The following is a 16,032-nucleotide window of genomic DNA, read 5'->3' on the forward strand; positions in this document are numbered from 1 at the left end:
CTCTCTCTCTCTGTCTGTCTCTCTCTCTCCCTCTCTCTCTTTTTAAGTTTATTTATTTTGAGAGAAAGAGTGAATGAAGAGTGTGCAGGAGAGGCAGAAAGAGAGAATCACAGGCAGGCTCCACACTGTCAGTGCAGAGCCCGACACCGGGCTCGAACCCGCAAACCACCAGATCATGACCTGAGCCAAGATCAAGAGTCAGACACTTAACCAACTGAGTCATCCAGGCACCCCAAGCATGAATCACATCTTAATAATAACATAAAATGGGATTTTTAAATTATATTTAAAATAATCCATAGAGAAAGGAAAAAGAAGCTATTCCATAATTTTAAAATTCTTAAAAGCATATGATTAATAACTTGGTTCTTTAATAAACCTGGAAAATGTAATATATTCTCCTAATTATTCTGACTTGGAACATTCACTAAATGACGGATGCTCCTCTGAACCCAGCAGATGGTCTTACAAGTACTACTCAGGTCATAACAAAGACTATGGGTCAATGACATTGAAGGTTCTTGGAAAGTATTTGTACTGCCTGTCCTTAAATCTAGTTGGTAGTGTATACTTCTTCACCAATAAGAGCACATATGTCACTAGAAGTTATAGGTTTCATTGAGATCAGAATATTTATTCTGTGGGTGATAGTTTGCTTTTTGTTATGATGGCAACATATATTTGGACACATATTTAGAACATGCACGATCTGTGTTTATTATAACAGACAACTTGCCTAAATATTTATAACCCTGAGTTGAAAAGTAGGAATTACATTAATCTGCATCACTATTGATGGAGCTAGGTTTGGATTTACCTGTTAGTGTTCTTATAAATCTCACTAATAGATGTAATAGAGGTCCCCTTAGCAATGTGCCCTCAAGTAATTCTGCAACCATAGCAATAGAAAGCATTAAAGTGTCTTGAGACAATTTTCCTTTAAAATAGTGTCTCTGTGGCTAGCCAGATATTTATTGTAACATTGTGCTTTATGTCTTTATCTTTTTTACTGCAGAATTAGCAATGATATTGGCTTCAGAAAGGAGTTATTGTATAGAAAGAATGCCCAAACGATGAAGAAAGAACAGATTTACTCACTCTTATTAAGGCAAGTAGCATATTTACAATGAATTAACAGAATAAATACATACTCATTTAAATATTATGATCTTCTATAGAATTAGATAAATGTTAACTTTAATACAATCAAAGTTGTATTTTTGGCGGACTCTTCAGCTGTTGCTAGCTTTGTGGAGCATATATGTTAAAAGACTGAGTGAAAATAGAAGGCCAATGACATAAACTATAAATTAGAATCCATACTTCCTTAATTCATAACTTGTATCACATTTTCCTCCCAAATCAAACGTTTGAGTGGTGATGAACCTAACCCCGACCAAGAGACAGCAATGTGTGGTGGAAGGAGTATGAGTCAGACTAGATTCTGGTCCTGCCTCTGCCACCATCTAGCTGTATGACCTTGGACAGGAACCTCAGTGATTGGGGAATTCTGTGTCCTCAGTGCGAAATGACGCTTGTAGGGTATGATCATCTCTTCAGTCCTTGCCAGCTCTGTTCTTCCAAGCATAAGCAGCTTTGTAAAGTCTTAAGAGAAAAGAACCGCAGCAGCCATTCTACCCCCACTTCTCGCCTGGTGTGTTATTGTAATGCTCATCTGAGGCAATATTTGTCAGAATTTTTGGAAATATAAAAAGTATGGATCAATACAAGACAATGAGAGATGAAGGCAGAGATAACATCCTATAGCTAACTATCTCTGACCCATTAGTTTTATGTCTTTGTCCCCTGCCCCTTCTATCTAGGTCTTTTTTCTGTATCTTATTTATCTTTCATTTATTGACCCACCCTCAGAGTCTCAACCTCAACCCAAAGGAGGGCACCTTTTTAACATTATAAAATTTCAAGGGGCAGCACATGATATTTGTAATTCCTCAACCTGTTGGTTGAGAAAATATAGTTAATCAACATTTAACAAACGTTCTTTGAGTACCCAGGGACTTGATGGAGTATAAATACAGATTCCTGGAGCCTACATTCTGGTGAGGAGAGACATGTAGTAAAAGAATCACACAGGCAAAAGTAAAATACAAAATGATAAAGGGACAATGAATTTGGTAACTTTTACTAAAATACAAAATACTTTTGTATTTTATTAATCACAAAAACTCCTACATTTACAGAAGGGTAGCATATATATGTACAAGGATATCATTTGTTCAGACTATATTTGGTGTATTATTGCAGGTCCTTTACAATAAAACTGCTGTCCCATGTTAGGAGTTTCTATATTGTGTGACCATTGTGTCCCTAGCTAGAATTTAAGCTCATTGAGGACAGAGATCTTGCTTATTATATATTTTCCAAATAAATGTTTTGAGATAATTAACTGTTTGCTGATACCTCAGGCAACCCCCAAGTTTAGTCCTCACTTCTGTTATCTTCACAGTGCTGGATGCTGACCAGAAGCAGGGTGGAGTGGGGGTGGAAAATGTGTTCTACAGGGGTCAGGCTAACAGAGTCTCCACCATCTTGTGGCTGTACTCTCTGGGACACATAAAATTGCCAGGTAAGAGGACACAGGTATGGAGGATATATTCCAACTCTAACTACCTCAGCCCAGAACTGTATCGCTATGTGATGTAATTATTCCATGGCAACTTCCCAACCACACTGGCCTGTATCTCTAGCACCCAGCATGGTGCCCAGTCAACGAATTTTCATTGAATGAACCAATGGAATGTGAAAAAGCATGTTCTTTGCAATCCAGTATCACAAAGGGATTTTTAATCCTTTCTACTATGATACAACAGACTTGGCAAAAAATATTTGCTTTCAGCCGCCACCTGGAAACATTGCAAATACAACTCAGAACCTCACATCAGTTGTCTGCAAAGTGTTCTCATGACTGTGGGAATGGGAGATGACTAGTGGCAGTCAATGGCTGCCACCTCAAGCAAGTCCATTGGATTAAACCTCCCTAATAAATATCAGTCTTGTTCTCGGTTCTTTGAGGGGATAAGAGAAGCCTGCTCTCCACCAGCACTGAGACTGTCTCCTGCCAGTTTCAGAGGAAGGGTAACAAGTCCCTTCAACAGGGTAAAATATGCATGCAGACTCCCATTACACACAAAAGAAGGAAACATTAATTTTTTCAAGGCAAATACTTCTGTCAGTCGTCAAAATTCTGGAGTTTTGGAATAAAACTGTCTTATATTTCTAAAGGTCTCTGAGTTTTCAAAGCACTTTTATATTAGTGATCTTAGTTGATCCTCAAAACAACACCATGTCATGGAAGGATAGGAGTTTTCATCCACACTCCAGAGGAGAGTGTTCACCAAGTTAGGTAGCCTGCCCGTGTCACATGGTGGTAAAGAGCTGGAACTAGAGAGCACCCAGACTTCTGATTTCACACCAGCGCTCTTTCAGCATCATATCATGATTCTTATCTTCAGAAGGATGAAGGTCCTTTTGACCCTAGGTTGTGGTTTGGGCACAGTTGCTTCCACCTTTACAATTACTGTCAAACTTGGTTATTGTCTCCGATGCTTGCTATATAAAATGACCACAGACAACAAAATCTGAAGGGAGCAGTTAATAAGGAGAATGCTGAGAAAGACGTCCATCTTTCTATATTCCCTCCAATGAAGTCAAGAGCAATTTCAGACAATGCTCAGATAACTACTTTTTTCAAGCTATGGTACTAAGCTCCCTGTAAAATAATTAAACAAATAGACAACCTGATCACAGTTCTCAGGGAGAACTAACATTTTAGCAGTCTCCTTCTAAATCTCAATTTTACTAGGCTCTTCTCCACCATGTAACTGTTCTGAGAATGGCCTTAATTCCACTATTTTTTTTAACAGACACTGAAACTAGTCTTCTTTTACCAAAACATTTACATAAAACACAAGAAATCTATAACTCAGTACAATAAACAGATGGAATTCTCCTTGTCTTTCCTAAAATGACACTCTGTATGTAATAGAACTTACAAAATTTTCTTTTGTTTCTAACTTCTTCAGTTTCTAAGAAAAGAACTTAAAATATATGAAATTAATCATATGTCGTTTACATTTAAATCAGGCTCTTTATGTGAAATAGTTGTGTATGAGCACAGTGTCATGCTAATATGAGTGTTCAATAAATATTTGGTGAAGGATTGAGAGAATGATGCACTGCCCTGTGAGTACACATTGTCTTTGTTGTGCTGGATGACTTTCTGTAGAGCATTAAAGAAGGGAATTATAAAGCACGGGGTAGAGAATTAGGCCTTTGAAGACAAAGATTCTAGTCATTAGTACTAAATAATGAAATGACTTAGGGCAAACTGCTTGACTCACCAGGCCTTTGGATTTCTCAACAATAGAATGAGAGTGTGGATAAGAATTTAGATGGTCTCTAAGGTTACTTCTAATGCTAGTATTTTCTAATTCTGGACTGAAAAACTATCAGCCAGAGAAAAATATCACTCTCATCAGAAAATAAATATGGAAGAAAGGGTAATCTCAGGCAAGGTTTCTAAGTTTAAATGTGCCTGGGGGGTGGGGATCTTAAGAATAATAAAGACTCTAATTGAAGACAATAAGGACTTCCCAGAGTCTTACAGACAGTTCTTTTAGCATATTATCATCTGTTACAGAGCCCTATAAAAGGAATATAGTAGAGGGCATCAGAAGTGGGCTCTGAGGAAAAAGGAAGGGTGCTAAGGAAAGCTAATGTTTCTCCTCCTTTTTCTTTCTTTTAACAAAGCAGTTGAGGAAAGGGAAAAAAATTATGATGAACTGTTCTGAAGTCCCAGAACTTGGGGGAATGGCTAATATATATCCCTAGGAATACAAAAGAGAAGAAACTTAAAGCAAATGGAATTGATGGAAGGAGAATCCAACACAGAACTCTAATTTTTGAAGAAACTGGCGGCTTAAACAAGAACTTCAACCTGACACCAAAGGGCTAGATCTGGGATTCAAATAAGAAAGGACTGTGCTCTACCAAAGACCATGAAGGAGCTAAAGAAAGTACCTTAGCCTTGGAGGAGAGGAGAGGAACAATGTGAATAGATTGCCTACAGGATCCCTAACCATGAGGGACAGTATCATGAAGCTCAGAGAGTGAGTAATAACCTCCTAGAAGGAACTGAACATTTAACTCAGCACCAGATAAGGGAGCTTCATCTGCCTCAGCCTATCATCCTGACAGTCCAGAATTTTCTCCCCCTGTTGTACAACACTTGAAATGAAACAACCTGTGTATGTGAGAATTCCGTAGGCAGGCACACCACAGGAGAACATGAAGCTGGGAAGAATATGACTCTGAAATATGATCTTGAAAGAACTTCTCTTTCCTCTTCTCCCTACCACAGCCCCTCCCCTTTCTCTGTTTTCTCAGAGAAGGCAGAGAAAAAAATTCTCTTTTCAATGTTTGTTTATTTTTGACAGAGAGAAACAGAGCATGAGCAGGGGAGGGGTAAAGAGAGAGGAGGAGACACAAAATCCAAAGTAGGCTCCAGGCTCTGAGCTGTCAACACAGAGCCCAACATGGGGTTTGAATTCATGCACCAGGAGATCATGACCTGAGCCAAAGTCAGATCCTTAACCAATTGAGCCACCCCGCTGCCCCAAGGCAGAGAAAATTTAACTGATATGGAGGCTAAAGACCACTCAGGCCTGCCAAGGAATCCCTTGGCTTTCCCTCTGGGGTTGGTGTCACACCAGCTTACAAAGCTGTCCATGAAGAAAAGCATAGACTCCACCTGAACACTCACTGTGCACCTATCATACCTAAGGCTAGGTTTTTTTAGAGGATAAAAAGATAAGCAAGATGTAGGTCCAAGGAGAGGTAACAGGGTCTCCACTACATGAGTCTGGAAGGGTCAAATCCATTGGGCACATGCATCTGTGGAAGGGGAAGTCCCTTGGAAAAAAAAAAAAAGATATAATTACTATAAGGCTTCCAACCCAATGGGGAAAATAAAACAAGGAATAACCAAGACAAAGTAGAATAAACATGTGCCATATGTGAGGTTAAAATAAAGACTGAGTGCAGGAAGAGTCAGGATCACCTCCAGGGTGACTGGAAGGATAGGGTCACAAGGAAAGGCATAAGAGTCAAGCTTGGAAGGATGGTCTACTTCCATGCTCTGCCACACCCACACCCACTAAGCTCTACTCTTTTCTTGTCTAGAAATCCTAAAGATGCCCTACTTGTGTTTCCACTGCCTCCTATCAATTCCCTTCTCAGAGGGGTAGGGTGACCTTTTAAAATGCAAGTCTCATGCTTCTCCACTGTTCTGGACTCTCTAATTATACTTAGCCTGTAGTTCAAGGTTCTTAACTTGACTTACAAGGCTTCACCTTGGCCTCACTACCTCTGCAGCTTCAGTTCTGTTTTGTTTTGTTTTAATGTTTATTTGTTTTTGAGAGAGAGAGTGGGGGGTGGGGGTGGGTAGAGGCAGAAAGAGAGGGAGACACAGAATCTGAAGCAGGTTTCAGGCTGTGAGCTGTCAGTATTGAACTAGACGTGGGGCTCGAACCCACAAACCATGAGATCATGATCTGGCCGAAATTGGAAATTGCTCAATCGACTGAGACACCCAGATGCCCCAGTTTTTTGTTTGTGTGTTGGTTTGGTTTTTTTTCTTAGAGAGAGAAAGAGAGAGAACTTGTTCAAGGGGCAAAGGGAGAGAGAGAGAATATTAAGCAGGCTCAACCCTTGGCATAGAGCCCAACACAGGGCTTGATCTCATGACCATGAGATCATGACTGTGAGATCATGACCTGAACCATAATCAAGAGTCAGACATTTAACTGACTGAGACACCCAGGAGCTGTTGCCGCCTCATTTTAAACTCCTGATCCCGTTGTGGTCTCTGTCAGCCTTGCTGGTCTTATTCATTTCTTCCCATACTTTGCTCCCATCTGCTATAGGGAGTTTACATTTGCTATTTCCTCAGCGTGGACTCTTCTGTCTCTTCTTCCTTGTCTAATTAATCCTTGCACCATCCCCCTCACACCTCCCCCTATTCTCCTGATACATTCCCCACCTCTACTCCCACTGCCTCTTATTAAGTGTTCCTGTGACACGCTATGCTTATCCTTCATAGCATTTATAATGGTTGATAAATCCATGCTTATTTATGGAATTATTCATTGACAGCTGATACCCCCATACACTGCGAGCTCCATAAGGGCAGAAACTATGTCTTTGTTCTTGCCCTTGTATCTGCAGCACCTAGCTCAGGGCAGACATAAAGTAGGCACTCGTTAACCACTCCTTGAATGAATTAATAGACATTAGAGATCAATCATCCAGCCCCCTTTTAGAAGAGGGAACTGAGGTTCAGAAGGCAAACTGGCGTGTTCAAAGTCCCAAGTTGCTGAACTAGGAAAAGTACTCTTGTCTCCAGACTCTCATTCCATAGGTCTCATCTAATTCTACCACATGGCCCTGAAGCTTGTTCAAGGGCCAAGTCACAGCCTCCAATTTTATTCCTGGGACAAAAGGTGATTGAGAAGAGAGACAAAAGGAATTATTCATTGAGTCATATGAGCAGTTGAACATAAATGAGAAATTGAGAAATGAAAGACTGAAACTCAAAAATGGATGAGTGGGTGGTGTGGTTAATGTATTGACACCCAGATGAGAGATTGATCTGGGTGACCAGCCTGAGATGTATATGCATACAGGCACAGGGCCTGAGGTTCCACAAAGACAGTACATATACCTGGCCAACAGCTAATTAAGAGAAAGAATTTTCAAGGGAACATGTGGGTGTGCTGGAAAGTACAACAGGATCGAGTTTTGTTCAATTGGTTTTGGATCATGAATTCTTCCTGAGGGATAAGGGAGTGGCAGTAGAGGGAAAAAGGAACAAGGTGGAAAATAGACAGTCTATTGATGTTTTCATATTTGAGGAATTGTACTTAATAAATAATGAGGATGCTGTTGAGTTTAAAAATGCCAAGTCTGGGAAAGAAAACAATAATGGAAGAATTGGAAGCCAAAGAAATAGCTTATGTCTGATGAAGTGATGGAGGCTGGAGATGAGAGAGGGGCTCCATGCTGGCACCACACCCTTCTCTTCAGCCAGATCACATCTTGGCCATAATCCTTCCTTTCAACCAGTGCCAGTCACAAGGAGGAGGTGTGAATCTGGGGCCAAGGCTGAAGCACAAGGTTCATGAGCCACAAAGGGTAGGGCTGCCTCAGCCTAGGCAGAGAAGGCAAGTGCTCTTTTATATTTCTGCTGATAGAAGCACAATGTTTTAACTCAAAACTGGAGGGTTATTAGTTTCCCAACCAAAAGAAAGAGTCTCAAATGTGGGATTCCACATAGCAAGGCTTCTTTTGAACTCCCCAGCCCTCAACATCTGCAGCCGTTTCTGTTCTTCAAGCGTTGCCAACTTCTGTGTTAAAGACTGATATCTGCATGGACACGTGGGTTCTGGCAGCCTCTGTTCAGTGCAACAGGCTGGGGGAAGCAGAGGCAGCAAGGAGAGGGGCACGGGATTCTTTGTGCGTGGCTCTACTCTAAATCTCCACCTACAGAACAACTTAAGATTGGATAAATATAAAGTGCAGGCTATAAGTGCATTTAGTCTTTTCGTGTGAAACTGCCTGAGACTTACATACGGGTAAATAAATAACAGGAATTAAAAAAATAATAATAGTCCTGTGGTACTCTAGATAATGTTATTTTCAGATTTTAGAGGAGTAAGAATACATTTTAAAATTAATTTTTACACAGTGAATAATCAGAGTGGCAAAGAGAGTACAGACTTGGGCTTACATAGTTTTGAATCCTGGCTGGGTAACTGTGAGGAAGTTGTTCAACCTCTCTGAGGCTCATTTTCCTAGTTTTCCTGCTGTAAAAGGAGAGTTGCAACATTCCTTTGGAGATTTTTGGAAGGATTGGAGATAATATCCGAAAGCACATATGCAGAGCATGAAGTAACAGGCACTGGTTAAATGGCAGCTGCATTTCCACAGAACTATGAAAGAAAACACGGCAGTGTTTTTCAGGTCACTGTTTTTAACAAATCATTAATGAGATTAATGAAACTTCAGTTAGTAAAAATCAACTCAGAACAGATATACAGAGCTGGACCCTGAAAAGCCATTCTTCATTCTGGTTTCAGATCCCAGTTATCAGCCATTCCCCCAATTTCCTTTCATTCATGCAGAGGCTGTGAGGCAAGGTTCTATATCCCTAAAAATGTAGGAAGTTAACTATGGTATGATTTTAGTCACAGCAAAGTTAAGAAGTCCTTAAAGTCCTTGCCTCTTCCACCACGACTTTGCTTTGCTCGCTTGCATGCTCTTAGAGTTGCTGAAAAATCGGCCTCAGAAGGGAACCTGGGTGGCTCTGGACACTCAAGCATCCAACTGTTGATTTTGGCTCAGGTCATGATCCCGAGGTTGTGGTATCCAGCTCGTGGTGGGCTCCCCGTTGCCAAGTGTGGAGCTTGCTTAGGATTCTCTCCCTCTTCCCCTCTCTGCCTCCTCTCTCTCTCAAATTTAAAAAAAAAAAAAAAACAACAACAACCTTAGAAGAGAAATGTATTTAGCTTAAGGCTTCAAATCCTGTTTAAGTACCAACACTTGCATATTATTAGCTATCACTTCTCTGGAGAGGAGTCCCCAGACTGCATCTCTCTGCTAAGTGCCAGCCACATAGCTTCAGTGCCCCAAAAGACAATTATTCCAGCCCATTCTATAGGTTTTTAGACTTGAGCAACTAATGGGAAATTATAAAGTACTTAGAAACCGTACAATTCCATGGATAGTGTCCACACTGCAGTGTTTCTTTGTTAAGAGTTTTAGCGCCTTCGCTCCAGTCACAGATTTACTCATTTTTCATGAACACACAGTAACCATGCCTCCTTATAACTACTTCCCACCATCCTCCAATTGCGAATGCCTTCCCCCTCCAGCTCTATTGAAAAATAATTGACCAATAAAATTGTATGTATTTAAAGGGCACAATACGATGATTTGATATATGTATACATGTGAAATGATTAACAAAATTAATATACTCATCACCTCACATAGTTACCATTTCTGTGTGTGTGCGTGTATGCACACGATGAGAACACTTAAGATCTACTCTCTTAGCAAATTTCAAGTATCCCACACAGTATATTATTAACTATAGTCACCATGCTGACCTTAAATCTCCAGAACTGATTCATCTAAAGGAAAGTTTAGAAAGCCTTTTAAAATCCTCTCTCCACCTCAGTTTCTAAGCCTGAAGCAAGAGTCAGCTCAACTATTACATCTGCCACCAAGACTTTGCAGCCATCCTACCCTCAATGACATTTACTTCCTGTGAACTCATTCAAAAGGATTTCTTGAATACCTACAGTGTTCCAGGTCAGGTCCAGAGCGTTCATTATCTGCCACTCTCCTGTGACATTTAATCATCTGCTTTTGGAACACTTCTGTCATTATTTAACTCTAGTCATCTAAATGGTCGCACTATCTCTTGGATTCATTAGATAGGTTGTATTCATTAGATTTTATTTTATTTTTTTCATGTTTATTTATTTTTTGAGAGAAAGAGACACAGCGTGAGCTGGGGAGGAACAGAGAGAGAGGGAGACACAGAATCTGAAGCAGGCTCCAGGCTCTGAGCGGTCAGCACAGAGTCCAACGCGGGGCTCGAACCCTCAAACTGTGAGATCATGACTTGAGCCAAAGTCAGACACTTAACAGACTGAGCTGCCCAGGTGCCCCTATTCATTAGGTTTTAAATAAACTTCTGTTCTTCATAATCCAAGCATTAGTCAATGTGATAAAACAGATCCTTTTGGTGTTTTGAATAAAAGAGCCAGTGAACTTCTAGGAGATACTACGTGAATAAGGCACTGTTTACTCTTTTGGGCAAATAAATGTTTCATACTTATTCAATATGGTTTTCACCAGGCATGTGAAAGACTCAGAACTACAATGTTTGGAAGCCAAGCATTTATATTTGCCAATTCTCACTCTGACTGAAGCCAGTGCTGGCTCCATAGCTTCTCATCCCCTCAGCCAGGTGAGGCTTACATTTGTCAGAGATCCATGAAGCTACTTTCACCTGAGAAATTTTGACTTTGTACTCTTACAGGTTCTTAAAGTGTGTATGCCCCCTACTTATTATTCTGACCTAGAGATTTGGTGTTAAAATTAGAGATACACTTTGAGACTGTCTACATATATATGTAGATATATAAATAAAATACTATATTTTAAAAGGTGGATTTCTCCATGTAGACAGAGGGAAGCTTGCCTGAGAGTGTCCATGTGGTGAACAACACGGGCCTGCAGGCGAGGAGGTTTTTTAGTATCCCAAAGAGGAACAGAATCTGTAAAAGAGGCTCATATAAATGTTTTCACATGCTTACAGAGGTGAACCAAGAGCCAATTTGCCTCTTCTTTAAAAGAAAAAAAGAGCTTATGAAAAAGGGAGTTGTTTATAGTCATTTAAAACTCCATATCCATAAAACAGGATAAGGAATGTCTCAACACTGTAGATAAAAGTCATTTGGAGAGCGAACACTCCCTTTAAACCAAGGAATGTATGCTGATTAGATGAGGGAAGTGAAAGAAAGAGGTAAAACACCTATTATTAATAATAATAAAATGACTTTGAACTTCTCCAGTGCCTTTCATCTGGGAATTTCAATTTGCTTATATTAACTAATTAAACCTCACTTTTACTTTATCACCCTGTGTAAGAGAATAAGGCTAACACTTAGAATTTCTCCTTTCTCTTGTAGATTTAAGTACTTTGCAATCATTTTTTGTCCAAGGCTACAACCTACTGAGTAAGCTAGTGTAATTATTCCCTTTTGTACAGGTAGGGAAACTGAGACAAAAACATAACATCTTGCCAAGACCACACAGTGAGACAGATGCAGAACCACGAAGCCAACAAATATTTGAATCCAGGGCTCCTGGTGGAAAAAGTGAATCAGTCCATTTCCCCCACTCTGCCTCCAAACGAATATTAGTGAAGGAACTTCAGAAGTTTTAAAAATCAACTTAGAAGTAGTAGAATCATGTGAAATCTTCTAAATACTCCAACTCAGAAACCTGAGCAAGTCTAACTAGTAACCCGCAATAGGACAGGAGGAGGAAAAGAGGATGAGGGCCACATTCATAGTTTTTCCAAAGACCCACCTAGCTTTCAGAATAGAGAACTGATGAAGACAAACAACAATCTATAACTTGTACTTTCTGTGTATGTTGTTGTTACTTGGTCCCAGCTCAAATTGCCTTCTCTTCCCTTCCCATCCCCACCAACTATTGGGGAAGGGGCTAGCAATATCTCAAATGTGTTAAATTCCAGATCCCTACCTACCCTCCCCCCCCTCCCCCGGCTCCCATGGAAGTCTCAATGGCAGCATCAATGACAACTCTTGGAGACAGCGGGGCATTTTTAGCCCCTTAGAACCTACTCATTAGAAGTTAGTGAACTTCTGAAAAGTAACTGCTTTAAATATCATTTTTTAAAATTCAAATATTGTACTGAAAAAAAATACTTTATCAAAAGACATTCGTGGTCTCTTGACCTTTTCCAAACCTAGAATGTTAGCCTTACTAAAATCCACAGCTTTTCTGCCTCTCTCATCTAACCCCTAGATGAGTATTTTATTTAACTTTAGAGGCAAATGAAGTATTTTATTTCCTTTGTGAACTTTCCAAGCGCCTTTTGCCCTAGGCAACAAGCAAGGGGCGAATTTAAGACGTGGTGAAACAAAACGTGGCTTGGCTGTTCCTGTCAAAAAATAAAAATCAACAATATGTCCAGCAGTTGAGATAAATACCCTCCAAACTTGCATCTTGTATCTGAAGCAGGGTCAGATTAGGCCAGGCCCCGCCATCACTCCCACTGGTTGTTATTGCTACAGAGGCATAGTGTCACATCGGACCAAATATGGCCCCTTGCCTCCCATAGCCCAGTTCCCTGAAGCCAGATGGTGCACTTTGGCATAGTCTTAAGACTACAGTCTTAAGGCTATCTGTAGAAACATAAACATAAATCTCCCCTTGATGACTAATCTCAAACTGCAGGCAAGGTACAAGTCAGATGGCACACACCGAACTGCCCATTTCCCGGCAGAAAACTTGTTCCACTCATACTTCTCTTAATTTAACATGTCAACAGAAATACTAACAGAAATAGAAGCCTCTGATTTTCTATAAATTAGAATTTATTTACTCTTCCATTAGCCCACCCTGCAGAACAGCAACAATAAAAGACATTCTCTTCCAGATGTAAATTCAGAGTCCTGCAAATATTGTCAACTTTGCCAGTGATAAAGTCATGATTTCCCCCTCTTAAAAAAAAATAACTGAAAAAAAATAACAGTTCAAAAACAGGCACACTGCAGGAAGAGTCAGAGCAAACTAGTTGTAGAAATAAAATTGTTTAAAACTTTGAATTAAATATCCTTGAAACATTTCACACACACACACACACACACACACTTTCAAATCAAAAGATAATGTGTAAAGTTCTCTTAAGGAGATATAATTTGGCAAGTGACTGGCAGAAACACTGCTTTTACACCACTGGCAAAAGTTATTCACTGGATGCACAACAGCTAAACTGCAAGTTCCTGGGAGAAACCAGCTCTTTAAATCTCAATGAGAGGTTAGAAGGCCTTTGCCTGTTCTTAGCTTTAAATCTGCCAAGCTGGCATGGGGGCAGCTCATTTTTCCTTAATACAAGTCTTCATTCAAAAGCAAAATTGGGCCCTACTGTCCCTTGCAATTACATTTCAGTGGCTTAAGCTGGGTGTTTGTGTTTTTTCTAGGTGATTAATAGTACTCACATTTAAATGGTCACAGTCATCCTCTACAGTCATTAACACCCCATTAAGATGGATGAGAAGAACTTCACACCTTTTGTTTCAGTCTGCTGGGCCCTGGACTTAACAAAACAGCAAGGCACTGATTTAGGGAGGGAAGATTATCTGCACAACCAGATAGGCTAAAACTTCCTTTAAAAACAACAAAAAAAATTTTTAAAGCCCTTCTAAAACTTCTATGTTTGAAACACTCTTCAAATATCATTTTGAGAATGCTAACCCCAGAGTTACCCCATACCTGAACTTACATATATATTTGGCATGGTTCTTCAGTAATGTTTATAGAGCTCTGGGTTTCTTCTCTACTGTTTCCTTTGCTCTAAGCCTATAATTATGATTGAGAGACTTCTGTTTGTAAGGAAAAGCAGTAGTAACATGAATATCTAGTTACCTTTGAGGGAAAATACTTTAGTGGAAGTTCATGCATGACAATCTAAACACTGGCTCTGTTTCTCCCAAATGGTAGTAAAAACCCCATGTTTTTGGAAAATTCAAGTAAGTTAATTGTTCCTACTTAAAGGGAAAATGAAGAAAAAGTTGAGAGCAAGATGCTGCCTGAGACTGTTTAACCAGTGGAGTGGCCAATTATGGTTGGTGTTTTTAATTTCTCTTCAAAAACGCATTCCCTCAAGAGAGTCCTGTGTGATGACAGCAGTAAACTTTGTAGCAAAACCACTTGTTTATAAACTCGCAAAATACTACACTTCATCTTTTTGAGTTGAAGTTCTTAGAGGCAGAGAGCAAGGCACACTCCTCTTATAAAGCCAGCCTCCACTTAGCTGCCACGGTTTTTCTTCTGTGGACAGGAGGTTGTCAGTCAATCAACGTGGTATCACCATTGCTGTCATTTGACCTCGCAGTTAAGAAAGTGACTTTATTGACTCAAAAGTTATTTGTTACTATTACTTTCCACTGAAACAGTTACCTTTCAAATCATACAGTAAAACGTAAGTTTTTAATAAAGGAAACATGCCTATCTTAACCCAGTCATATCAAAGTACATAATCTACAGTATCTCACATCCTCGCAAACAATACACACACACACCACTGATATTCTTTGTCATAGTTTCATACATTATAAGGAAAGTCTTTGTCCAAGGTCACACGTAGCAACCCACCCCCAGCATTCTGACAAGTTATCTATACCTAATTTTGACAGAAGGCAAAACTCTTCCTCCTTCTAGCTATTTGAAGATCCCAATAGTTTTAAAAATTACTAGATCCACATTTATCTGACCTCTAAAATTACCAATTTCACTCATTTCTCTCTTTACTCTTACTACATTTGAAGAACTGTTGTGTTGCTATCAGGAGCCAGTCACTCTACTAGTGTTATAAGAAGTGCCCTCCTTCATCCCCTCTAAGATTTAACACTCTTCTTACTATGTCATTAGTTTCTTCCTTTGTATTAGCTGTTTCTCATCAGCATACAAGCATGCTCCAATTTTGCTTATGTTTAAAAAAGAAAATTCACCCATTGACCCCATATCCCCCTCTATGTATCCCTCCATTTCTTTGCTCCAATTTACAGACAATTTTTTCAAAAGAAATTCTCACATTCTTATCTCCCATATATTGTCCCCAGACATTTGTTTTCTGTCCCACCACTGCACTGATCATTGCTATCACAACCATGCCAGCAACAAGCTCCACCTTGTTAATTATTTGAACACTTCTCTGACTTCATCTTAATTGGGTTCTCAGTAGCATTTAATGTGGTTGTCTGTTTTCTCTGTTCTTGAAACATGCTCCCTGGTCTCCACTCTGTAGTGGTTTTTCTTCATACCTCCTTGACCAGCCCTTCTCAGACTCCTTTCTTGGTTCCTAGGCATCTAGTTGACCTTGGATTTTGGAACACTCCAGAGCTCAGTTCTGAGTTCTTTTATCATCTGGTGGGAGCAGTAGATAATAATTATGAGGTGAGCTAGGGAAGTTGTCCAGGAGAAATGAACCATTTGGCTCATTTTCCATCTTCTTTGCCTGGGGAGCCAGCCAAGGAAGCTAAGACAGCTTAGTGGGGCAGGAAGAAAACCTATAGAATACAGTATTTAGAAAGTGGAAGTGACCAGCAGTGCTAAATGCAACCAGAAGTTAAGTGAAATGAGGAGTGAAATACATCCCCTGGATTTTTTGACAGTAAGGTTATTAATGAC

General features: G+C 39.8%; 1 long non-coding RNA gene across 3 annotated transcripts; it reads right to left on the minus strand.

Annotated features, from left to right (window-relative positions):
• Nucleotides 1-5,692: 5,692 nt before the first annotated feature.
• LOC122223743 lies at nucleotides 5,693-15,693 on the minus strand. Of its 3 annotated transcripts, XR_006204456.1 has the most exons (4): nucleotides 15,533-15,693; nucleotides 13,842-13,934; nucleotides 8,807-9,008; nucleotides 5,693-5,931 (listed from the first exon to the last, which is right to left on the minus strand). It is a non-coding gene; the product is annotated as an uncharacterized LOC122223743 (long non-coding RNA). The 3 variants fall into 3 exon arrangements; XR_006204453.1 differs by lacking the exon at nucleotides 5,693-5,931 and having other exon boundaries at nucleotides 8,723-9,008; XR_006204455.1 differs by lacking the exon at nucleotides 5,693-5,931 and having other exon boundaries at nucleotides 8,723-9,008; nucleotides 13,842-13,939.
• Nucleotides 15,694-16,032: the final 339 nt, after the last annotated feature.

This window comes from Panthera leo, chromosome A1 (assembly GCF_018350215.1).
Source record: "Panthera leo isolate Ple1 chromosome A1, P.leo_Ple1_pat1.1, whole genome shotgun sequence".
NCBI classification, from domain to species: Eukaryota; Metazoa; Chordata; class Mammalia; order Carnivora; family Felidae; genus Panthera; species Panthera leo.